Source organism: Ambystoma mexicanum, chromosome 3p, assembly GCF_040938575.1.
Source record: "Ambystoma mexicanum isolate Mex_15411 chromosome 3p, UKY_AmexF1_1, whole genome shotgun sequence".
In the NCBI taxonomy this organism is placed as follows: domain Eukaryota; kingdom Metazoa; phylum Chordata; class Amphibia; order Caudata; family Ambystomatidae; genus Ambystoma; species Ambystoma mexicanum.
In genome coordinates this window covers 745951326-745976923 of record NC_090925.1, presented here as the reverse complement: position 1 = coordinate 745976923, position 25598 = coordinate 745951326, and the positions used below count along the sequence as shown (strand labels likewise).

Below are 25598 nucleotides of genomic sequence, written 5' to 3'. Positions count from 1 at the left end.
CCAGCACTCAGAGGGGCATAACAGGGAACTACATTAGGGCATAGCCCGAAAATGATTGCCACGTGGGCGCAGAACTCTGAATTGGGGGCCACACTGGGGTTGAACTGAGTATCTGGGACCACACCTGAGGCACAACACTGCACTGAGAGCCACAGGGGACAGAAGGGGGCACTGCGCACCACATGGGGGCACACCTGGGTGGTGTATGCCAGACGGGGGCTAAACTTAACACTTAGAGCGAAACGCAGCAGAAATGGGACAGTGAGAACCACATGGAGCAGAACTGGGGCAGCGAGGGCCACATGGGGCAGAACTCGAAGCGAGGCCAGGGCCAAAAAGTCGTGGACTGAGGTAGGGGTACCAGCACTGGACAGACCTGGCATAGGGAGAGCGATATGGGACAGAACTTGGACATGGAGAGTCACATGGGTCAGAACTGGAGCAGCAAGCAGCGTGAACACATCTTTTACAGAGGCAATGCTGGCATAGTGTTGAGGCGGGCATTTGATTTGCTTTGGGCACAAGCCGTGCGAAAATATGTTTTGCATTGGTAATGTCAGCCTTTATCCCTGAGGAAAGCTTTATGATTTCCTTTGTGCAAAAGTAGCATGAGAATGTGCTCTACAGTGGCAATGCTTACATATATTGTTGAAGCAGGCCTCTTGTTTCCTTCAGCCACACACAGCATTAACATGTTCTTTTCTGGAGCAGTGTTGCAATATGTTGCCAATGTAGGCATATGATGTTCTTGGGCACAGCCAGCAGAAAAGTGTGTTGCAAAATGTTCCTGCATACGGTTGATGGATAACCAGGCATCTATGAGTATTTCACGTGTTTCCCTAGCGAGCAGATTGAAAATGATATGGCTTTTACCCATTTTTTCTGAAATGTGTACAGTTAAATACACAATTTCCACCCATTATTTTTTTTTTAAATGTTTAGGGGGGAAACCCCCCCCCCCCCGGACCCCAATACTCTCAAATGTTTTGGGCTTGCTCGCTGCAGTCACTTGATCAGGCCATTTGAGTAAAAATATTTGCCTCTGTCCATTTTAAAAATTCACCAAATGCAATTATCCGTCAGTTACCAAGGCAGATTAATGTGCAGCAGGAGAGGACACATTTACTTAAAGCCAATCAAGCGGTTTCATCCCATGGGGCCAAGCACATTGTTGATCTCCCGACCTCTGTATGCAAAGTGCGTGCATATGTTCAAATTCTAGCCGGGAGGTCATCTGTACACCAGAGATAAAATGAGTACCGTTTATTTGGGTGATAGCGGAAACTGTTATTTACATTGCGATGCAGGAACGAAAGCTTGGTAGCTATAGTTAGTACCATATAAAAAGACAAGCCCTTGATTGTGAAGAGAGCGGGGGCGGAGGCGTGGGTTATCTGAGAAGGAAGGCAGTTTGAAGGATGGACAGAAGTGGATGGGGAAGAGGCGGAGTCGGTGTAATATCGTATAAAAATCCACACTTTTGCCTGGTCCGCGAGAAGCCCAAAAGAAAACAATCCAATGAAATATCGCCCTTAGTTTGCACCGCCAACGCTACCTCCCTCCCCCTCCCCCCCTCCTAGGTTCACATGCTGTGGACTCGAGGACGTTGCTGCCATGAAATCCTCTCAACGCGCTATCAGGCGCACCAGGGGAGCAGCTGAAGAGCACAACGGCTGCTCCAATTTCAGGACTTGAGCACAGCACGCAACCACAGGACTGAGGGATTAATTAGTGCTGGAGAAGAGAGAAGTAGCAAGCAAGTCAGTGAAATGTATTCGTTTTAAAACAATCGATCGCTTGTACATGGCGAATAATACACCATAGAATATTCGAAACCAGTTATAAAAGAATAAAAAAACACATGGTAGCCGTTACTTCAAATCTCAAAATCTAGTACTTCAGTTACATTCAGGTACATAAAGTGCTAAGAAGCATGCTGGGTCCGTTCGTTTAAACATCTCAAAAACGTATTTGCAATATCTCCTATCCGGGACCACCCGGATCAAAGTTTATTCCCGCGCTGCTCTATTAATAACGACGCAGACTCGGGAGGAACATTAACACGTCTTTATTCCTTCCTTCCCTATTTACTCTCACCCTTCACTCAGTGGCGCCTCCAGAAATTTTTCATAGGGGTGGCCTGATGAGGCCACAGGAAATCTTGGGGTGGCACACAGGGTGCCAAACAGGGGCGGATCCAGCCTCAACATTTTGGCGGGGCTGGATGGCAGTTTTGAAAACTGTTAGTGAGCCCGGACATTAAACCTATTGGGCTACTGAACCACCCTCGTCCTAACATCCGCTTTGCAAGCCCAGTAGGCTGAGTAGATATCACGCCTTCCTTTGGCCCATTAGATCCATCTTTCACCCCAACTCACCAGAGGCGTAGCCGTTATTCTGTAACAAGTGGGGCCTGGAGCTAATGTAGTAGGGCCCACATTAAGAAGAGCCTGCAGAAGGAAGGGCACTTGTTCTGCCCCCAGCCAAATACATAGGAGTGACAGAGTATTGAGGGAGGGCGAACCAATCAAAGGGGGTTTGTCCCCTTGAGAAAAAGTTTTAAATAATGTGTTAAAATATAGTGCATTTTACAGTACACTTTGTGATAAATTAGGAAAAAACCACCCAGTTTACAATCGATTTTGTAGGGTAAGACATGAAAAGTATGTTAGATTCCAAGCCACCAACAATGCACCGGAGCATTTTCAAACACATTTCCATAATGCCTTTGTCCGCTATATGCCAGTACTCTGCAAGTGTAAAAAAGCATTTTCATATTGATTGTGCTCACACATGTCCTTTCTGGTGCACCTATATATGCCAATATTTCCATATATGACAATAATCATGTTTGCTTTGTCCATAATGCCAGTAACGATCCTATAACAAATCATGTGTATGCTAGCTCTCCCAATACGCGCCAGAATCCCCATGTAAGAACATACTCCTGTTGGCTTTGCCTTAATGCCAGTGAAAAAAGAGCCATGCCACATTAAGAAAATATATCCTTGCTAGCTACAAAAATCCCCCACTCCACATATAATAACACTCATCATGTTGTATTTGCTCCCTAACGGCAATAGAAAATGTCATGCCACAGTAAAAAAACATATAGCCTTGCAGGCAGCACGAATGCCCCCACCCCAGTGTTAGAATACGTATGTTGCCTTTGGCCTTAACACCAGTAATACACTGCAATGCCACAGAAAGAAAACATGCTCTTGCTGGCAAGCCGGTAAAATAGCTCACTGGGCTGAGCGCATGCTTTTGTAATCCGAGTGTGATTCGCAGGTTCAAATCCAGGCAAGGCCAACTCTGTCTTTCATACTTCAATGTGATCTCTGTGATCTCTACCCTCCTATATGGACCTCGTACTATTATGTTGCTTTTGCAACGTGTTACCTCTCTTACTCTGTACTGTACTGTTTTCCCTGCTCACCAAGTTGTACCACCGCCGTGATACGTATGGGTTTGCGCAATGTCAATAAATGCAATAAATAAATAAAGCTCATTAAATGATACATTTGATGTAAATATGTTCACTCAAAGTCGCTGTGGTGAAAGCGCTATATAAATAGCATATCATCACACAAATCCCCCCATATAAGAACATTTATGTTGCACACATCATGTTATATTCCCCCATGTAACAATATGTATGTTGCCTTTGACCTTAAACACCAGTAAAATAATAAAGACCCAAGTCAAGATAAGGAAGCATGTGCTCCCAATGTAAGAACACTCATGTTGCCTTTGACCTTAATGCAAGTACAACATTCCATGCCACAGTAAGACCCTGCCAGGCCAGCCCCACTGTAGAATTCTCCCCCACCCATCCCCACTCCAACCCCACCATCACATACAAACACTCAAATAGGCTTTCCATTGCCCAAAAATGGCAGTAAAACATGCCATGCACTTACAGTGTGAGTCTCCCGACTAGACCCTTCTGCAAAAGGTGCACCTGCAGCTTTTGTCATTTATGGCACTATTTATTTAGTGGCTATTACTTCAACTCACTGCTTAGGGAAATTGGGGGGCCCTTCTTTCCTCTGAGCCTCATCTGAAATGACTTCTACTCTGGGTTTGTTCGTATGTAAATGCCCTTTCATATATCACTGAAGCATATTCTCCCTACTTTCAGTCTGTAAAACTGCCCTGATGGGCTGCCTCATATGTTTTACCTAGGGAGGGCCATCTATTTACACAGGGTTGCTCCTTTTCGCTCTGTTGGCACACTGTTAGTAGCTTTTGTTCCAGGGAAATGGAGCTGCAAACATGCAACTACTATCAAAGGCAGATGGGCAAAGCAAATGATTGTGTTGGACTAAGGACACCAAAAAGTTCTACTACTTAATGTGATCCAATTTCATTACTCGGGTGGCATTGCAGCTTTATGGGCAGAAAGGAGGTGTGTATCAGTGCCCAAAATCTGCAGGACCACAATGTAAGCATGTGTCCCTTAACATTCATTAAGCATTACACATTTCATGTTGTAGACTTTGTTGGACTTCATTTTAGCTCAGAAAGCATTGCTCATTAAGGATCTGGTCTTCATCAAATGTGTTGCAGCATTTCCAGTGTGTGTGTTTAATGGTGCTTGCTATAGCCTCATATATCTACAACTGGGGCGAGGAAGGTGCTATAGTGTCCACAGGGGATTCGCGTTACTCCAAATCCTACTCTTTCTTGTCACTCTCAATCCTCCTGCTACCCTGCCAAGTAATGCTGCCAGCCTGTGCACATGCTTAGGAGCTTTCTAGCCAAAGAGAGCATTCTGGGAGTGGGAGGAGTGCTATTTGGAGTCCGCATTTGAATTAAACTAAAGTATTATTTGAAAGCTATTTGCTTACATAAGGTGACTCGAGAGATGAAAGTGCCGCAAGTTGTAAGGACTATGTCAAGGAAGGGAAGGACTTGGTGTATTGAAGCATATTGGCAAGTAATATGGACACTGCCATCCTCTGAAGCATTAGAGAGGGGTGCTCGTTTCTATTTTAATGCAGCATTCTGAAGTGCACACAAGAATGAGGGGAGTCACATCTGTTAGTGGGAAAGTTGATAGTTATTTAATTTAAATGTTTCTAGAAGTCCTATATAGAGGGACCAAATCTAGCTGTGCACAACAGGCCTATGAGCTCATTTGTTCTGGGTGGTGACAGAATGGTCGGGATTGCGTAAGGAGGTGTAAGTATAAAGAAATTGCGTGTGTGAGGAGAGCAGAATTGTGTAGGGAGATCAGGGCAGTGCAGTGCTGGCCTCGGTCAAGGGTGGGGTGAAGGTGGGCAGCAATCATGTGTCTTGTGTGGAGAGTAGGGCAGTGAAATGCCTCCCACCTGTCGAATGGGCAGGTAGAAGGGCAAAGGTATTTGGGGGTAGAAAGTAAAGGTCACCGAACATGGGCCTCTAGTCCAGGGGACGGCTGTGACAGGAGGGGCCCTGTTTTTGGATAGGCAGCAATGATGGCAGCACTGCTCTTTGCCGATTGGCAAATGACGACGTGGCAGGCTTCGCATACGACATGGTCTGGCCACGTAGGCCAGATACAATTTAAAGAGCTGCTCTTTCAATTGGCAGGCACCGCAGCAACACGTTTTTGACAAAGGGTGTACTCTTCACGATGGGTACAAGGAGAATGGCCTCACTGAAAGAGACACCGATTATCCTGCTAAGGTGGCCAGCATGCATCTCGCAGCCAGCAGGTACTCTCTTCTTCCAGGGGCGTCTCACCTCCACAATTGTTCTATTTAATAATAATGGGCTTGTTACATTTTAACGCATCCTGCCTCCCCCACAATCAGTTTTGTGAGGAGAAAATAAAGCGGTGTGGAGAGCGCCGGCTTGAGGTCAAGCGAGCAGGCCTGTGCATGGCAAATAGGCAGCTGCAGAAGGGGGGGGGACTTTAGCCCTCCCACGCCCATGCCTGGCACCACCCCTGGTGCCACATACCTCAACTCTGAAGTGCTTGCCTAGGACAACCACTCGATCCCTCAGCGCCGCAGCCCAGGTCTCCTTTTCAGTGCCTGGAAGTGAACAAAGCCTGCAAGTGCAAGCCAAAACAGAAATGCGTGCACTCAGGCTGTGTTTATTGTGCGATCAATGGGGGTAGGGCCACCATCATACGTGGCTTGATCCAGTCCATCGCGGGTGGTGAGCTGCGGCAACAAACAAAAAAATGTGTTCACACTGAACTGCACATGTGATTATTGTCCATGCACAGTTCAGAGGGGAAGAAAGAAAAGTGTATTTTTTTGCTTTTTCATGGGGTGGCCGATGGGGGGGGGCCAGCATTTTTATAAGGGTGGCCATGGCCCCCCCTGGCCACCCCTTGGAGGCGCCCCTGCGCTTCACTCCAACGTCACTTCCTTTCCCGACCTGCTCCCCTGGGACTGGCCCACCCAAACACTAGACTGTTAACTTCCCGATGCCACAACCCCCCCCACGAACCCCCCAAATGTAAACATTTAATACACTACTTTAACCGATTTCTTCAAGGAGTCTCCTGGGCCTCATTCTCGCCTGTTGAGATTGTTCATACCTCACCTTGTACTGTCCAGTTCTAGGCACTGGTTCAGATTCACCTCGTTCAGCACAGTTAATGTTATGTTAAAGGATATTTGTACCGCGCACTGTCACCACTGGAGTGGTCCCCTGGCGCTCTGGCGGCTCTGAAAGAGGGAGGGGAGGTGAGTTGGTGGGAATAGGTTGGAAAAGTGCAAGAGAGCAGTGATTTGCTGTTGGCAGCCTCAGCCCGGTGGGTCCGTCGGCCGGGCTTGGGGTGTTTTACGATCGGTAGTCGTCGTGTGCTGTTGTGCAAGTCTATGTGCAGTTTGTTTTGTTGCTGCAGTGTAGTGAAGTTTGTGCGGATTGCTGCGTTTTAGGCTTGTGGTTGTGTTTGGTTAGAGTTTGAACCGTGTAAGCAGGGGGGTGAAATTGTTAGTGGATTGGTTAGTTGGCCTTTCTGTCCTTGCAGTTATGTCTAGGTGTGATGTTTGCTATCATTCATTATTCCATCTGAGTGTGTGGTGCTTGCTAATTCAAAATTCTGTCTATATGTGAGGAGGCTAGTGATCATGATTCCATCCGGGTGTTGCCCTTGTCATCATTATGGTTTCATCTAAGAGTGGCATGTGCTAACATTCATAATCCTGTCTAGATGTGACGCAAGCTAAAATTGAGAATTCAATCTAAGTGTAGTACATGCTAATATTCACATTTCTATCTAGATGCGGTACAGGCTAAATTGAGAATTCAATCTAAGTGTGGCACATGCTAATATTCACATTTCTATCTAGATGCGGCGCAGGCTAAATTGAGAATTCGATCTAAGTGAGGCAGCTGGGGAGCAGGTGTACGTGGATCTAGGTCACCTGGCCTAAGCCCCGCCCACCTGGTGCCTTGCTGCTTGCCGCTCCTTTTCACCACTTAGCAAGCCCCGCCCACCTGGAGCCTTCCTGCTTGCCGCTCCTTTTCACTTAGCAAGCCCCACCCACCTGGTGCCTTCCTGCTTGCTGCTCTTTTCCCTACTTAAGGAGCCCTCCAGCCTCTTTTCCTTTGCAGCTGGGGAGCAGCTATAAGTGGATCTAGGTCACCTGGCCTAAGCCCCGCCCACCTGGTGCCTTCCTGCTTGCTGCTTTTTTCCCTACTTAAGGAGCCCTCCAGCCTCTTTTCCTTTGCAGCTGGGGAGCTGCTGTAAGTCGATCTAGGTCACCTGGCCTAAGCACCGCCCACCTGGTGCCTTCCTGGTTGCCGCTCCTTTTCACCACTTACCAAGCCCCGCCCACCTGGTGCCTTCCTGCTTGCCGCTCTTTTCTCTACTTAAGGAGCCCTCCAGTCTATTTTCCTTTGCAGCTGGGGAGCAGGTGTAAGTGGATCTAGGTCACCTGGCCTAAGCCCCGGCCACCTTCTTATCCCTGCCTCTTCCTTCCTGCTCTGAACTCTTAGATGAAGGGCGTCTCTCGCCCAGGCGTCCAAAGTGAAGGGCAGACAAAGAAAAGGGCTATTGCTGTTTGGACCTGTTCAGACCAGGAGGATCCAGAGTCCGACCTCCTGCTAAGACAGCAGGTAAGCATGCACCAACGTGTGTTTACACCCTCTGTCCCAACAGGCCATCCCCACCCTCTCTGGTGCCCCCGTGTTGTTCCCTTTTGCACCCCCCCTTTCCTGCACACAGGAGTCTTGTCTTGATACATTCTGGTTTCACCATCACCATCTTGTGGCCAATGCTTCATTTTACTTTTATGGACTTCATTGATTAACGGTGTGTCACCCTTTCTCAACTCTCATGCTGGACTTCCTTTGCATCTTGTACTCATGGTGGCCCTTAATCATGCTGTTTCATCTTCATCTTGTATCCTGGCTTGCAACATTATGTGTTACTACTGACTTCTGCAATTGTATTAGCTCTCCTCTCTTGCTTCTCCACTCTTTTTGACTGCTTAATCTCTGTTCTCTCCTGCCCTCCCCTCTCCCCTCCCTTTTCCAATCTCCTCCCCTTAATTTCTTCTATGCACTTACTCTATCAGAATTGTCTCTGGACCTACTACGATAGCAACCTCGTCTGGCGCTCCCCTATCCCCTTACTGTTGCCCCCCCTCCCTCCAGCACTATCTGAAACGTTGTCAGGCCTAGTACGATAGTCACTTGTTTTGTTCCTCCCCTCCCTTTCTGCACCCCTCTCCATCACCTTTTGTTTTCCTCCAGCTCTACCAGAAATGTCGTCAGGCCTAGTACGGTAGTCGCCTGTCTCTTTCCATTTCCTTCCCACACTCCCCCTCCCTTCCTTATCTATGTCTTAGCACTTGCACTATCTGAAATGTCGTCAGGCGGAGCACGATAGTTAATTTCACATCCTTACTGTTCATGGCCTGTAAGAATGTTGATGTATTTTCCCTTGTTCCCTTCCTTGCCTTGAAGCGCTTTGAAACACATTGTGTATAGGCGCTATATAAATAAACTATCATATCATATCATATCATATCATATCACATGCTAACATTCACCTTTCTATCTAGATGCGGTGCAGGCTAAATTGAGAATTCAATCTAAGTGTGGTACATGCTAACATTCATAATCCTATCTAGATGCGGCGCAGGCTAAATTGAGAATTCCAGCTAAGTGTGGTACACGCCAACATTCATAATCCTGTCTGGATGTGACGCCGGGTAAGATTGCGAATTCAATCTAAGTGTGGTACATGCTAAAATTCATAATCCTGTCTAGATGTGACGCAAGCCAAAATTGCGAATTCAATCTAAGTGTGGTACATGTTAAAATTCATAATCCTGTCTAGATGTGACGCAAGCCAAAATTGCTAATTCAATCTAAGTGTGGTACATGCTAACATTCACATTTCGATCTAGATGCGGCGCAGGCTAAATTGAGAATTCCAGCTAAGTGTGGTACATGCTAACATTCACATTTCTATCTAGATGCGGCGCAGGCTAAATTGAGAATTCCAGCTAAGTGTGGTACATGCTAACATTCACATTTCTATCTAGAAGGGGCACAGGCTAAATTGAGAATTCCAGCTAAGTGTGGTACATGCTAACATTCATAATCCTGTCTGGATGTGACGCCGGTTAAGATTGCAAATTCAATCTAAGTGTGGTACATGCTAACATTCACATTTCTATCTAGATGTGGCGCAGGCTAAATTGAGAATTCCAGCTAAGTGTGATACATGCTAACATTGTTACACCTGTCTAAAGGTGATGCAGGCTAATCATGACATTTCTCTATCGATATGGCGCTAATTAACATTGGCTAGTGTGTTAGTGCGTAATGCATTACAACATTTACAGTCAGGCCAATAATGGAGTTAGTCTGGAGATGACAAATCTCTCTAGGTATGCATGGTGTGATTCTATGGCAGTATGCCTTCAGGAGAGGTAAGGTAGAGTGACAAGGGCTTTCTGGAGTTCAGTAATTGCTCTACTCCCCACCCATGCTACACTTACAGTTTAGTTGGTGTCTGTTTGCTTCTTTTACTCCCCCTGCGGACACCTGCAGACACTTTGTGTAGCCGTCCTTCACCTCGGGGTCCTTAGCCGTAGGGGCTACCCTGGGAAGGTGGCTTAAAAGCCTTGATGGATCAATAGGGGTGAGGGGGTGGGCAGGGAGGCGGGAGGAGGGAGGGAAGGGGAGCCGCAAGAAAGGGACGCTTCGGGGCATGGTGGGAGCTTGCCGGGGCCACTACTGGCCAAAATGGAGGCAGCCCATGCCCAGTCTCACCTGGAGTGCCGCGCTCACCTGCAACGTCGAGATGGAATCAGGTGTGCAGGGGGCGCTGGCAACTCCACATTCAACACAGGCCTCAGCCTGGCCAATCACTGGACAGGGTCGGGCAGGGAGGTGGGAGGAGGGAAGGAAGGGGAGCCGCAAGAAAGGGACGCTTCAGGGCATGGCAGGGGGCTTACCGGGGCCACTACTGGCCAAAATGGAGGCAGTCCATGCCCAGTCTCACCTGGAGTGCTGCGCTCATCTGCAACGCCGAGATGGAATCAGGTGTGCATGGAGCACTGGCAACTCCACATTCAACACAGTCCTCAGCCTGGCCAATCACTGGACGGGGGTGGGCAGGGAGGCGGGAGGAGGGAGGGAAGGGGAGCCGCATGCCGCAAATAGCCGCAAATAGATTATATTAGATTTATATTACAGTATACAAGTTAGGAGGACAAGGCGTGGTGACAGTGTTAGTTGAGGAAGGTGGTCTTGAGATTATTGCGGAAGACAGAGATGGAGGTTTCCGCTCTGAGGGTGGCAGGGAGTGAATTCCATAGTTTTGGCGCAATGTAAGAGAAGCCTAACCCACCAGCAGGATCTCTCTTAATACGTGGTGTGTGTAGCTGGTTGGTGTACTGAGTGTGCTGCTAGAGGACCCTGTACCTGTGAGCCTGAGCAGTGCCCCCCCCCTTCTTTTGGATTCCGCTTTGATGGACCTCTAGCAGCAGCCTCTGGTACTTGATTTTCCAAATCCGGAATCTGCTCCCAGGGACCTCTAGTAACAAACTAGTCTGACTGTTCTCCATCACCTTGATAGGACTCATCCGAGTTCAACGAGTACAGGATCTCCATCCCTTGAGGCACGTTTCTCTGCTTCTAACTCTTAAAGTGTGAGGAATTTCGAGTCACTTGGCGCTGGTCCCCTTCTGCGTGATCAAAGAACTTTACTTCTCTATTATGACCGAGGGTCATCATGGAACTTGGCAGTGTGCTTGCTGACCTTTGGTTGTTTCACATCCACCACGTCACCAAGGTCCAGTTACGATTCCAGTGACGATTCCTTGGCCTTCAGCCAGGTATCAGCATTTCACTTCATTTTCGCGAGTCCTTATGTCATCATCATGTCTCGGGAGGATAGCTCAGGGGCAACATGCTCGCCTTGGAAGCAAGATGAAACCGAGCAACACGGGTTCAATCCCCGGGTCCGCGCTTTGAAACCTCTGGGTATTAAGCACGTTATAAATAATCAATGATATCATATCATCAGCATATTTCAGTCACCCTCCTGTGTTGTGGGAGCCCTGTGTGAACACTTCGTCCAAACATTATTTCTGCCGGGCACTTCCCAGTGGTGCTATGTGGAGTGCTCCTGTAGTGTCGAAGCAGCTGGTGTAGCACTTGCTCTTAAGGCTGTCCTGTCAGGTGAGATATTTGAAGGGTTCGCTTCAGGTTGGACATGAAGCTCTCATTCATGCCGTTGGCCTGGAGCCATAAAGGAGTTATCTTCCTGTGGCTGAACTCCATGTATTCTGCGAATGTCTTGAAATCCTGGCTCATAAATGGAGGCCCAGTCTCAGACTTTCTGGGGAATGCCATATGCCGTGAATATCTGGTCCAGAGCCGGTATCACACTATGTGCCGATTTGGAGGCCACTATCTATGCTTCGGGGAACCGTGAGTATGCATCCATGACGGCTGAGACATACTTCCCTCCTTCCATGGGTCCAAAGAAGTCAACTGCCACTTCTTCTGACACCCCTTTTGGCAGCTCAGTCATCTTTAACGGTTCTGGATGTCTCACCGGAGCAATTAAACAGTATATTGGGCATTCCTTGAGTAGGTCTTTCACCATCATGTCTAATCTCAGAAACCACACCTTCTGCCGCAGCATCCTCTTTGTGGACACAATTCCATGTCGCTTTTCATGCGCCATCTCTTGCACCTGTCCCTTCATAGATGTGGTCACTACCAACTTGTTCCCTTTGACTAGAAGGGTTTAATCTGACATTGCCAATGTATCCTTCACCAGTAGGAGACTGTCCACATTTTGCTGCACCTCCTCCGACTCAAGACGACTCCTCTCCGTTGCTCTCCTCCACCTTCCTGACAACAGCTCCCCAATGACAATTTGTATGGCGACGTCCTTTTCCGCCTCCTGAGTGAGGCTCACCGGACCCACCCCTTGTAGTATTGCTTGCTGTAACACGTACCTGCTGTAACGATCAGCCACTTTGGGGTTAAAGCACATCAACTTTCCTCGGATGGCAGGACAGAAAATCGTCCAGATTCTCCTCCTTCCCTGGCCGGTGAATGATGTGGAATGTATGGTCCTGTAGCCGCAGGCCCCACCGAGCAATGCAAGGTAGCATTTTTCGCTTGGGGATTGCCATAAATAAACAATAATGCCTGGTCATCTGCAATAATTATGAACGGCTTCCCATATAAGAACAAATGAAAATGTTCACAGGCCCAGACGACGGCCAAGCTTTCTTTTTCAGCCTGTGAGTATGCATGCTCTGTCTTCGGCAGGATCCTGCGAGCATATGATATGATGTGCCTCTGTTATGAATTGTCATGTGCCTTCTGCACCAGAATGTTGCCCAGAGCCACAGGGCTTGCGTTCACTGTCAGTTTTGTGTCTCTCGAGATGTGTGTGCCATGTTTTCAGCCTCTGCAACGCGAACTCGAATGGCTGTGAACGCCGATTGACATGCTGTTGACCAGTGAAATGGCACCTGTTGCTTGGTGAGGGCTCGCAACGATTCACTAATGTTAGCAAAGTCTTTAATGTATCTCGTGCAATTACTTGCCAACCCAAAGAAAGATTGAAGCTCCGAGACATTTGTTGGGGGAGACGTGTCGTTGAGAGCTGCATGATTTTGATTTTGATTTGATTTTCACATTTGTATCGCGCACATGATGGACCAAACCATATAGCGGTGCAGATGATATGACACAATTATGTAAAACAGGACCAAGCCTCAAGAGCGAGCAGATAAAAGGAAGGATTCAGATAAGCTACCTGAACGAAAATGTTTTAGGGCCTTACGAAATTGATGTAGTGACTTTGTGGTCCTTATTTCAATTGGAAGCGAGTTCCACAATTTTGGTAAAAAAACAGCAAATCTTCTGTCTCCTCTTGTTGTGTGTACTGAATGAGGAATTTGATAAGGTTGCAGCAATTCACTCAAATAGGCTGGGGCAAGCCCTATTCCGGCATTTAAAAACAAGGCAAGCCACCTTAAATCTAATGCAATCTTCCACCGCTAGCCAGTGTAGAGCACAGCGAGATGGAGACACATGGGCAGTTTTACCCAGCTTAAAAATCAACTTAATTGCAGCATTTTGGCTCTTTTGGAGTCTCTGGACTTGCTTGGACAGAATCTCCATCAACTGATTGTTGCAATAGTCCAGATGAGCATTGGACAGGGCACCCACTACCGGAGCATGATCCTCCTCAAGGATATAGGGAAGTACCTGTCTTAAAAGTCTCAAATTATGGTGTACTGCCTGGACATTTGCTCCAACCTGGCACTCACTGGCGAGATCGTCCTGCCACACAGCCCACATTCTTAACCTTGGATACACATTTTAAATTCGTACCTAGTACAGTTGGTACGGATAGCTTTTTGGCAGCAATAAGAAGATGTCTTAGACCGAATAAAATCAATTTGGTTTTGGCTGCATTTAGTTGCAGCTGATTACTGGATATCCAGTGATCAACTTCATCCAAGAACTGCCGTAGTTTACCAATTGCTTCATCAAGATTAACAAACCTGATGAAGATCTGGGTGTTGTCAGCGTAGGAGTGAAAACTCATCCCATGGCGTCTGAAGATCTTCAGAGAGGACGCATGTACAGGTTCAACAGGGGCAAAAGTGATGATCGCTGTGGAACACCACAGTTCAACTTAATCAAGTCTGAGAAAAATTCACCCAATCTCACCTGCTGATGACGGTCCAACAGAAATGATCTAGACCAGCAAACAGGATGCTTAGAAACCCTTCCAAACACCTGCAATCGGTCTAAAAGGATTGAATGGTTCACTGTGTCAAAGGACGCAGCCAGGTCCAGCATCACCAAAAGGGAAAGCTTGCCCCGGTCCGCGGCCGCCAGCAAATCATTCTGTACAGATAGGAGGGCAGTCTCGGTTCCATGTCTTGGTCTAAAGCCAGACTGGAATTTATCCAACAATGACTCCTGCTCCACACATTCCTGCAATTGACCTGTAAACACATTTTCGAGAATATTTGCCAGCCAAGGGAGAACTCCTATCGGTCTATCATTCTGAAGAATCTCTGAGTCTAAGGTGGGTTTTTTCAATAGGGGTGTAACTATGGGCTGTTTCAAGATCTGAGGAACTATCCCTTGCGTCAGAGATTTATTAATAAACTGGGTCATGAAAGGAGTCAATTCTAAGGATAAACGCTTTGCTACATAGGGAGGGACAGGAAAAAAAGCCATTTGTCGGTTTAAGAGCCCCCAGTAACCGATATATATCTTTTTCCAATACTTGACAAAAATCAAAGGCAGGCAATCGCTCAGGATCTGGTGTCATTCCCTTTTCAAAAAAGATTTGCCCAAAGAACTGCAAGGTACCTTTCCTGGGCTCACATTTCTACCTGATCAGAGTGAGATTTGCTGCTTCCAGTGCCATGCACACTCTTGAGAGCGGGTCATTGTGCTTCTCCACACTAGTGCCAAATACGAAAAAGTTATCACTGCAGTTGATGCATTTGGGAATCTACTTTATTACGTTGTGTAGCTCTGCCTTGAAAATCTCTGCTGCCGAAGAGACACCAAAACTCAAAGCCTATACCTATATAGGCCAAGGTGTGTCACAAAGATTGCGATATAGTGCCTGTCAAGGCTCAGGACCAGCTGATGATGGCCCTTGTTGAGATCCAGATTTGAAAAGACCTGGCATTGTTGAGTAGATGTACCATGTTAGTGATGGGGGTGGGGGCTAGGTGCTGTTCTCTCTTGATGGCTTGATTTGGTCGCCTCATGTCCACGCACAGCTGGGTAGCATCAGAGCCTTTCTTTGGCACTGGCACAATGGGTGACACCCAAGGTGTGGGTCCCATGGCTGGCTCTATGATGGCTTGCTCTAACAGTTTGTGAAGCTCGTCTTCAACCTGTCTTTGTATGTTGACAGGGATACCTCGGTAATGCTGAGCCACCAGCGGGACATCTTCATCAATGTGGAGTATGATCTGTTTGTTTTTTAATTTTCTGATTTCTTTGAATAGCGTGGGGAACAGTTGGTATATTTTGTTCAGTGTTTATGTACTTGTTGACCATCAGTCTATATAGTACATGTGTTATTCCCATGTCAATGGCCTTTTGGAACTCAAAATGCACCAGCACTCGGTTGTCGTTGATATCACGTGCACTGGAATCTTCCTCTATTGTGTTTTGTATTGGCATCTTGCTTCGAACTGGCCTATACATGCTAGCGGGGACTTGGACCCATACCTGTAGATGCCCATTTCTGACATGCGATGTCTAGGTGTCTGTGGAAGGGCCTTGTATATTTGTTCACTGATCACAATGACTGTGGCACACGTGTCCACCAAAAACTCCACCTGCCACTCATTGAGGTGCATGAGCAGTGTGCGACTGTGTTCCATGACCTGTTTGTTTCCTAGGCTGTATAAGTACCCTTTCCGTTGTTGCTCTCCCTCTGGACTATTCAACCAAGTATCTAACATGGCGTCTTGACCTCCTCTGCGGGCCATGCTGCTGAGATTTGATAGCGTCTGCGATCCTTCACCTTCTTGTCTTCTCCTGAGTCGTCTTCCTGTCGTCCCCCATCTCTGTACTTCCCATGGACCTGCACTGCCACTTGCGACGCCGCCGTGGCGGAAGTTGGTTTACGATCCATGGGTTGGGTGGACACTCCGCCTTCACTGTCCCCTTTGACCAGGTTTCTGGACATTCCGCAGACCGATTTAAAATGATTTTCTCCTCCACATGCCGAAACACTGTTGCCCCAGGGCCGGAAACGCACCATCGTGGGGAAATTCGTATCTGCATCTATAACAAAATGGCTCCCCTTGGATCTTTGATGATGCCCCCACCAGCCTCAGAATGGTCTTGTGATGGGTTGTAGATGTTTTTGGGTTGCCCATGGCTTCCACCTGTGACTACACTGCCAACTCTGCTCTCGCCAGCATTAAGATCTCTTCTAGTGTTCTGGGTTTTTGCAGTAGCTTCCTCCTGATGTTTTGTAACTCGCACCCCACAATGATCTGAGAACGCAGGGCCTCAGTGTTCGGGTACATACTAAAGTCACAATATTTTAGTTTAATCCTCAAACTCATCACAAATGCATCCATTGTCTCTCCCTTTTGCTGTTTGGTAGTGTGAAAGACATGGCGCTCATAGTCCACATTCATGTGTGGTGTAAAGTACGTGGTGAGAGCTGCCTTGAGTCCTTGGATGGTGTCTATGGAATCTATGGACAGTTCATCAAAAATGTCTCTCATTACCGGACCCACTGCCAATTTCAGCAGGCACTGTTGTCTGTTGTCTTCCATGGGCCCCATGATCCCCACATAAAGGTCAAAATCCCGGACCCACACGCCCCACCTGGGTCCCATGTTGCTAGTATTAGCAACATTAAATACTCCAGGTAACTGCAGCGGCAGGGACTCCTGAATCCTTTGCTGCACATGTACTGGGCTGTAACAGGGATGCTGGCCGGAATATCAGGGTCAGATATGGTGATTGTGAGGCTTGGCGGCTGTAGGTGCTTTTCAGTAGGATTGATTTATGTAACTTATGCTAGTCGTAGCAGCCAATGGGGTGTGCCAAATGTGGTAGGGAACCGAATCTGTGACACCCACTGTGGTCTGGGCCTCATCTCCCTGTGGCAGACCTTGCCACTAGCCTCACTTGCCTCCAAAATGGCAGCCGCCTCTACAGGCTCGAGCACCACTGTGTTGTAGAGGAGTGGCACGCCTGTTCTTGTCTGGGGCCTTCCCCCTTGGTAGGTCGCTTGGAGAGCTTGTGCCACCCCTATAGGCCAAATATTTGGAGGTTGCTGCCTGCGGTTCCTTCAACCTCTCTCCCCCATGGAACATGGGAAGTGCTTTCACTCCTGCACCCGCGGTGCATGTGTTGAGCAGCCCGACATGGGTCGCCACCTCTGGGGACTGCAGTCTCACCCACAACGTCGCCAATGTGCTAGCTCCTATCCAGGGACCATCTGGATCAAAGTTTATCCCGCACGGCACCAATAATAATGACGCAATACTTGAGGAACATTAACACGACTTTATTCCTTCCTTTCCAACTTACTCTAACCCTTCACCCCAACGTCATTTCCCCTCCTGGCCCGCTCCTCCAGACCTGCCACCGCCCGAACACTAAACTGCAAACTTCCCTGATGCTACAGTAGTAGAACATCCAACAGTTAGGATAACAATATACAGTAAAATATAGCGGCCATAATTCCCCTTTGGTGGATCCAAGGTCACAACACCCAATCATTGCTTCAAATTGTATCCAATCATATGAAATTGAAAGTGTGCAGGGGTGGACGAAGCAAGGTCTAGATAAAAAGGGTGCAACTGCATATTGCATAACAGGGCCATTTGTAAATTTGAAAGCCTTCTTAAGTACCTTGTGGTGGCTGAAAGGAAATAGATGGCTACATCCGCACACGTGATATCCGAAATCTAACTACATGCAGTGAGCATCTGCCATAGTGAATGAGCATGCACCATAATGGGCTGTTGGATGTACTCCGCATGCTCCTTGTTCCCAAAAAAGTGCCATTACTACACCTACTACAGCCATCTGCAACTTTCCCCGGTGATGCTCTGGCATCAGAGAAGTAGACGTTTGGTTTTCCCGGGGGTGAGGGAATTGGTGGAAGGTGAGGGGGCCGGTGGGCAACATTTCAGGATGCCCCATTGTAAGTATAGGGACCTTTGTGCAAATAGCCTTTCCTGGGAGGGGGGAGGGTGGAGTACCCGCGTATTCAGCACCCCTGTCTAGCATATTGATAAGCACACAAGCTAGGTTGACATATTTTCTGATGGGGTTCACAGGTACAGGGATTTACATTTTGTTGGGGTTACAGTCAGTGCCCCTCCTCTCAGACTGCTTTGCACATCTACAAATTTGGGACAGACATTGTAAAAATTGGAGAAAAGAAAATGTCCTCAGATTTACACACACACATTCTGGATGACTGACACATCCTCAAAGGAAATCTAATTGTATAGTATGACACAACTAAGCAACTGATGGAACAGTGCATGCAAAATCAATACTCCTTGACATTGTACAACTTTAAATGTGGACATTTTATGGGTTGGCAGTCAAGAACTTGCACTGCGAGCAAGCAAGCTCTTTCATTGTGGCGTCAGAGGGTATTGTGAAGGGCAGTGACCGAGCCAGGTTTTGGTGCCGGGGGAGGGGGGCAAAGTGGCACTCATGGGGGCAATGCTGCGCAGCACGCCAGCCGCGTCTGAGAGGGGTCGGGGTTGTGCTGGGGGTCCCTACCATTTACTAAATTTTGCAGGTACAATTACTAGGAACTGTTGATGCTTAATATTCAAGGAAAAACTGTCATGGCTTTTTGCCCGATATATATTTCATTTATACAACCTTACACTACAAGCCACACCTATTATCAGTTACACACCACACATTTCTTATGGAGGGAACGTCCAATTAAAATAAAATTTCAATGTGACAATGAAATCTAGAGATCTGAATCTGGTCTATCCAACAGCAGGGCAAAAAAGAACAATTCAATAAACATTTGCAAGCAATATACCATACCATGCTGGTGGTAACCAGGCCAAGCAATACAAAACCACAGATTGCAATGGAAAAACGTTTTAATAATTTTCTAAGATTCTGTGACACATTACACAAGGTTGTCTGCCTGGCACAAACAAGCCAATTGAGTTTAAAATAAATACCATGATAATATAAATATCAATATAATCCCAGGTTGGGAGTGGGATCAAAAATAACCTTTTGTCCCAGCAACAGACATATGTCCTGAAACAACGCTAAACATTAGCAAACAACTTAAGTACACTTGTATACATTTTACAATTTAATTGTCATTATTCCATGAGTGCATCAATGCAATACCTTTTGTAAACATTTCTTAGTACCAAAAAGCCAACATGTGCCAACCATTTGAGCTGAAAATAAATATCTCTAATATCAAATGCTTGCTGTATAACAATGACTCAATAAATACACACATATACAATACATTTAATGAGGATGAAACTGTTCCTTCAAATGCAAGGTGAGAATGAGATTGTGTCCCATGCAGCGGTAAGCTACAGAAGACTATCTGCATGAAGATGTTTACCTGTGACAGATTAGGACCAAGAAGACCTCTGCCGCAGCAAAAAACCTATGGGGGATCTGCGCTACAAAGCCTTTCTGCATGGTTTAATTTAAGCAAATGTCTGAATTACTTTATCAAAGTCCACAGAGTAAGTCAGGTCCCTTTCAATACTTATGAAGGCTAAATTTGAAAGTCTCTCTTCACCCATTGTTCACCGTAAGTAACTTTTCAACAACTTCGCCTGCTAAAACTATGTTCTGTGGCGGCACTATTTACAGGCAAAGTGAGAAATATTCTGTACAAATTAGAAAGGTTTGGGTAAACACCCTGCATATCATTGTCTATCAAGAAAGGCAGTACATTGTTTATTATTTACTGCTTGTTTCCAGAGAATATTTCCCCATACAGTGCACAAAAAGAAGAATATTCTTCCACAGCGTCGAGCACAGAGACACCACCTGCATAAAATGTAGCAAACTCTTTCAATGCATCAGAATTATAGGACCTAGGAAAGAGTTTAGGATCCAGTGCTGAGAATGTATGCACAGTATTTCTAAAATCTTAGGATTATCATCAGCTACTTCACCATGAAAGCTTTTCCTAGCCCTCTTCCTTTTTTCTTGAAAGTGTGTTGATGTCCCACACTCTTCAGCCATTTTTCTAGCATCTATTTCAAACCAATCAAATATATCATCTGACGGAAGCTTCTCTAGTTCCTTACAGCATGTCACAACAATGCGTTCTGCAGTTAGTAAGTGTATTACTTTACAAATATGTTGACAGTGTATGCACAGTTTGTGGTACTTTGTGCCAAAAACATATTAAGAATTTTAACTCTAGGGTTTCAATTGTGTTCCAGAGCCTCTGTGCATCCCTAAGTGGTTTTGCATTTGGGATGCATCCAGTAGATATTCGGTGCAAGGCTGTGCTAATTGGTACAATGTTTTGTTTCACAGAATCTACTGACCTTTTACGGCTCAGACATCTAGTGTCAGATAGCTTTTTTAATGTCAGGGCTGTTTCCTGTAGGCTGTTTCGTTTCGGGAGGATAGCTCAGGGGCAACATACTTGCCTTGGAAGCAATACGACACGGAGAAACACAGGGTATTAAGCGCGTTATAAATAACCTATTATATCATATCATGCTCCTGTTGCTCTTCCTGCAGAACTTTCAAGCGAGGCTGACAGCCAGTAAGGAAGGGGTACAGTGCCTCAAGTGTACCAAAAAATTACTTTCCTTTTATGCATGACTGTGCATTATCAATCAGCACAAGGTTTAAATGGTGCACACAACAGTGAAAATGTATAGCTTTGGGCGCGACTTCTTTCACAAGTGGTTTCAGTCCAACAAAATATCCAGACATAGTGATTGAACCATCATACCCCTACCCACGGATCAAGGAAAACCTGAGTTCCATTGACTCTAAAGTCGATGCCAATAGTTTATGCTGCTCCAGGAGGTTCAGCAAATGTTACAAAATGTAACATATCTAAGAGATAAAGAAAATTGATCAACTCTGCTGACATCTATTGTAGATTCAACAATACCACTATAGAATTTGGCCATTTTAACTTCTTCACTGATAGCACACATTGTCTCTTTCACTAGTGCACTAATTAAATCATTCTGAGTGTCGTGGCTCAAGTAGATTTCATTCCGCTTATCATGAGCAATATGCTGTGTTAAAACATTGTCATACTTGGACATCATCTTGAGTAACTCCCAAAAATGTCCTTGATTGGGCGTACGTCCCAATCCCGCATGTTCTCTGTGTCCACGGAGAGGCATCCCTTGCTTGGCGAGATACAATATAGCATCAAGCAGCCTCCTTAGAATTCCACAGGTTTTCCACAGGTTTTCTCTATCTGTTCCCTTTCAGCGTTTATTAGCTCAGAAACAATAGTTCTATCTTGGCTAATTCTAAATTTGGCTCTTTGTATCTGTTTTTCAGCTTCACAGTGTATCTTTGAATGTTTATGCATTACAATTTCTTCTGTTGCTTTTTTTAAAATTGGAAAAAACCACAGCTAGGGTCAGACCAGACCTTTTGAAAAGTGCTCATTGTTTTTATTGGCAAATAGCCAACATGCAAAGCAAAGAAGACAGTTACTTTTAGGAGAATACACTATGAATGTCTTGCATTTATGACTTACTTTACCCATTCACAATCGAAAGTTAATGTCATGTAGGTATGTTTGTATGCCACTGGTTCAAGTTGGATCGATGAATCAAACGTAATGACTGGTGCTCGTAGGTAGCTGTTGACGGCATGCTAACCAAGTTCTTCTAGGCTGATTGAAAGCAGCAGGAGCTACTTTTTAGCTCACAGCAATTTTACTGATGTCTGCCCAGCTAAACTATATATGTAAAAGGTTTTTTAAACACTTATGCTACCACACAGTGTCTGAATGTCCCCTAATTTTTGCAACCTGTATGGTGCTGGGATTTCAATTGCATTAAGGCTTGGTAACGAGATGGCGAGAAAGTGAGACACTCGTTTTCGTGCAGGCTCAGCTGACAGCATGCTTTAACGACAAAATAAATATTCATATATAGCTACAATAGAACAAAAATAAAGCAAATAAGCACTGTTTATATGGGTCAGTTTTGGCGGTGAAAGTGGGGCATAGGCACTTATTTGTGGGCCAGTTTCATAAGTTACTTCACCATGCGGCTACTAGTTTTGACCAGTATTACTGAATAAATATTCTTTAAAGTGCACAATTTGCATCTCATTTTATCAACAAAAACAAATAACCCGGGCAAGCGCCCCACCAGCCCTCTCCCCCTGGCTCCGCCACTGGTGAGGGGTCAGAAATGTGAGGGGGACAACTTTTGGATGATTTCTCAAACTGTGCCATTTTATTAAATTAAAAGTTTCAAAAAAACACCTAATTTCCCTCCCCTGTTGCTCGCTCTTCTTTTTAACTTAATAAAGCATCTTACCTCACTTGCCTGTGAACTTAACACTGGGCTTGTTGAGATATTAAACAAGACCCTGAAAGGCATGACAGGTGGTCTGGAAGAAGTACAAAGTGGGATATACTCCTGCCATGCCAGCTGTTCACCTACTTACTGGTACTGTAATTTCATCTTTCTCATCAGAGTCTGTTGAATCCCTCCCACCAGCCCTGGATATTGTAAGTCTTTGAAATAGTTGCTTGAGGTATACAGGATGTCGTTGGGTCTGGGCAGAATTCATGGCAATCCGAAGTGGAGAGGCCACGGAACAGAGGAAAGAAAAATGAAATGTTATTTATGAATAATTCTTGCTAGCAGATGTCTGCCTTGGAGCTGGCGCCCCTCATCGGTTAGGACCTGATAAAGAAGATGTGCATTTGAGGTAATGAAGATTACTGGTAAGTAATCGGGCGATTACATTTGTTTACATTAATCCACACCATAACTGCTCAGTAAATAATTGCACATGTTCGAGGAGCCCATTATTTTCTACACACTTTGATCTGGCCCTGGTGCAAACCGGGTCTGAGGACCCGAATCAGAGGTCTGTGTAAAAATAGAAATGTGTTGTTCCAAGCAGGAACAACACATTTCTTAAAAGCACCATATTCTGAAGAAGAAAAAATATGCTGTATGGACATGAAAGCCTCAGCTTGTGCCTGATTTACGGCCTGGCAACGGGCCTGGTGACCATCAGGAATGCAGGGAAGGCTCTGCGAGAGGATGCTCCTTGCTTTAGCATTTGTTAAAACATGAATTAATTTACATAACTTACGGCACGTGAGCGTTGTCGTTAACACACACTGCACACTTTTCCCTTAACAAAAAATTCATTTATCAGCCACCAGCATCACTTTTCCTATTTACAGGAAGCTCAAGGAGAACTGCTTAAATTAGAAAAGTGGCAGACTTTTCAGATTTTCTTGCAGTGACACTGGTGCACATGTTGCTCGAACAACGAAAGAGTTTAGCAGCTTTTGCTGTTGGAAAGCACGACGTCTCCCCTTCAATCTTTTCAACCATCTAAAAATGGCAGTTCTAGCAAATGGAAGGGAAAATGTCTGCTTTCCACACTACTTTTTTCATAACACCGGAATCGGGCCCCGAATGAATAGTACGAGCTTACTTCACATCTTGGCCAAACTAAAGGTTTTCATCCATGGGCTTTTTGAGCTTTGTCATGAAATGAGAATGCGACTGTGTTAGGAAAGAGGCCTTCTGATGTCATTGGTCTGTTTACACAGGATCTCTCCTTTGAGGTTGGTCTGCCTTTGTCTTGAGCAACAGTATCCAAACGTGTTTGTGCTTATCCTACTTAAGTAAAACTATCGTCGCCGCCCAGCCACAAGCCATGACTTCTTATATTTCCAATTAAAAGCAGTCACCGTACTCCCTTTTTAAAGAACCTTGCGCCCACCCCCCCACCCCTGCACATCCTTTGAGCGCCCGATTGGGTACAGCCCCACAGTTTTAAGACTACTGAGGCCACTGCATGAGCCCTCAGCCTCAAGACACACCTGCCTAAAGTGTTCCTGATGGCTGCTTAACTCTGCAGGCCTTCCAGCCACACTGTCCTGATGTGTGACCCACTGGGTCTCAGCCTTGCCAACAGTAACGTATGACTGACCCTGATGACGAGGCCCAACTTGAGTGATTGTTCCCCAAACCTGCCAGCCTTTCAGACACATCAAGATGATTTGTGACCAACTCTGGTCCAGCCCTAACATCCTTTCAGAGGCACTTTTCTGGCACTGAGACCAACTCTGCTACGGGTTTGCTGGCTTTTTAGGGCACAGGCCTAACAGGGGACTGGCTGCCTTAGCCTAGCTGAGCTTTCAGTGCAAAGGTTTTTGATGCAAGGTTGTCTGCCCTGGCTACACCTGCGCTTCAGGGAACACGCGACTGACTTTATCCCAGATTGACTTGCCTGTGAGGTCAAGGCCCAGGCCGCAGATGTCTGCTAAACCAGTCTTTTAGAAGCACTAGTCTGAAATGCCACTACTGCCGCAAGCCTACTGGCCTTTCAGAGGCGCTTCTGCCTTTGCCATACAGGTGCTTTGAGAGTACCAGACATCTGGCTAACCAACCTTTTAGGGCAGCAGCCTGACATGTAACGGACTCTGCAGCAGATCTTACCACCCTTGCAGAGCCACCGGCCTGAAATAGGAATATGACTGACCCTACCCCAGCCCACTGACATTCCAGAGGCAGCGGATTGACATGTGACTGTCTCAGCGTCAGCCCAACGGGATTTTCTGAGGCACCTGTCACACCTAAACTGTAGTTCCCGCCAAAGCGATTTCAGGATCCTCTCTACTCTTTCAAAATGCTGTCAACTGTCTCTCTCGTTGGCAGGCTACGCCACTGGGGCTATCTGACCCAGCAAAGCACCAAGACGGGTCCCTCGTTTCAGCTGGAGTGGGCAGGGGAGTGGGAGAACTCAATTTTTCACTTCTCTCAAGCTGCCTGGTCTGCTCCCGTTCCATGGCGGCAAGCGCCTCTCCCAAAGCTGCTAACCGGTGAGTAGCAAAGGCTCCACATCACTGCACTTTGACGCAGGAAACCAGCCAAACAGCTTTATTGAGTTTCCAGTGTAACAACACACAATTGAGCCATTCACCACATGCAGTCACGTGTTTGATCCGGAGTGCATATAGCTCCGATCATCTCTTCCTTTGGTGTCTCTTACCACTACTACGCTGACGACACCCAACTCTTCCTCTCCTTATCATCCTTCAATCCCGATATCCACCTTAAATTCTCCTCCTGTCTCACTGCTATCAAATCCTGGATGTCTTCCCACTTTCTCTCCCTAAAGACTGATAAAACCAAAGTTTCATTCTTTCCTGCCAACACCCTCGCTCTACCCTCCCACTCCCTACATTCTCTTTCCTCCTCACAACTCCCCATCTCAGCCTCTGCCCGCAGCCCCGGCCTCCACTTTGACTCAAACCTCTCCTTTACTCACCACATCTCTCTTACCTCCCGTGCTTGTCGCTTCCATCTTTACAACATTTGCAAAATCTGATCTTTTCTTACCTTTCACACCACTAAACTCCTAATTTCTTCTTGAATCTCTTCTCA

The 25598-nt window shown here is 46.3% G+C and overlaps 1 long non-coding RNA gene across 1 annotated transcript in view; it reads left to right on the top strand.

Annotated features, from left to right (window-relative positions):
- The window catches only part of LOC138580802 (uncharacterized), a 524112-nt gene that overhangs the window by 482947 nt on the left and 15567 nt on the right, over nt 1-25598 (top strand). The window lies entirely within an intron of this gene.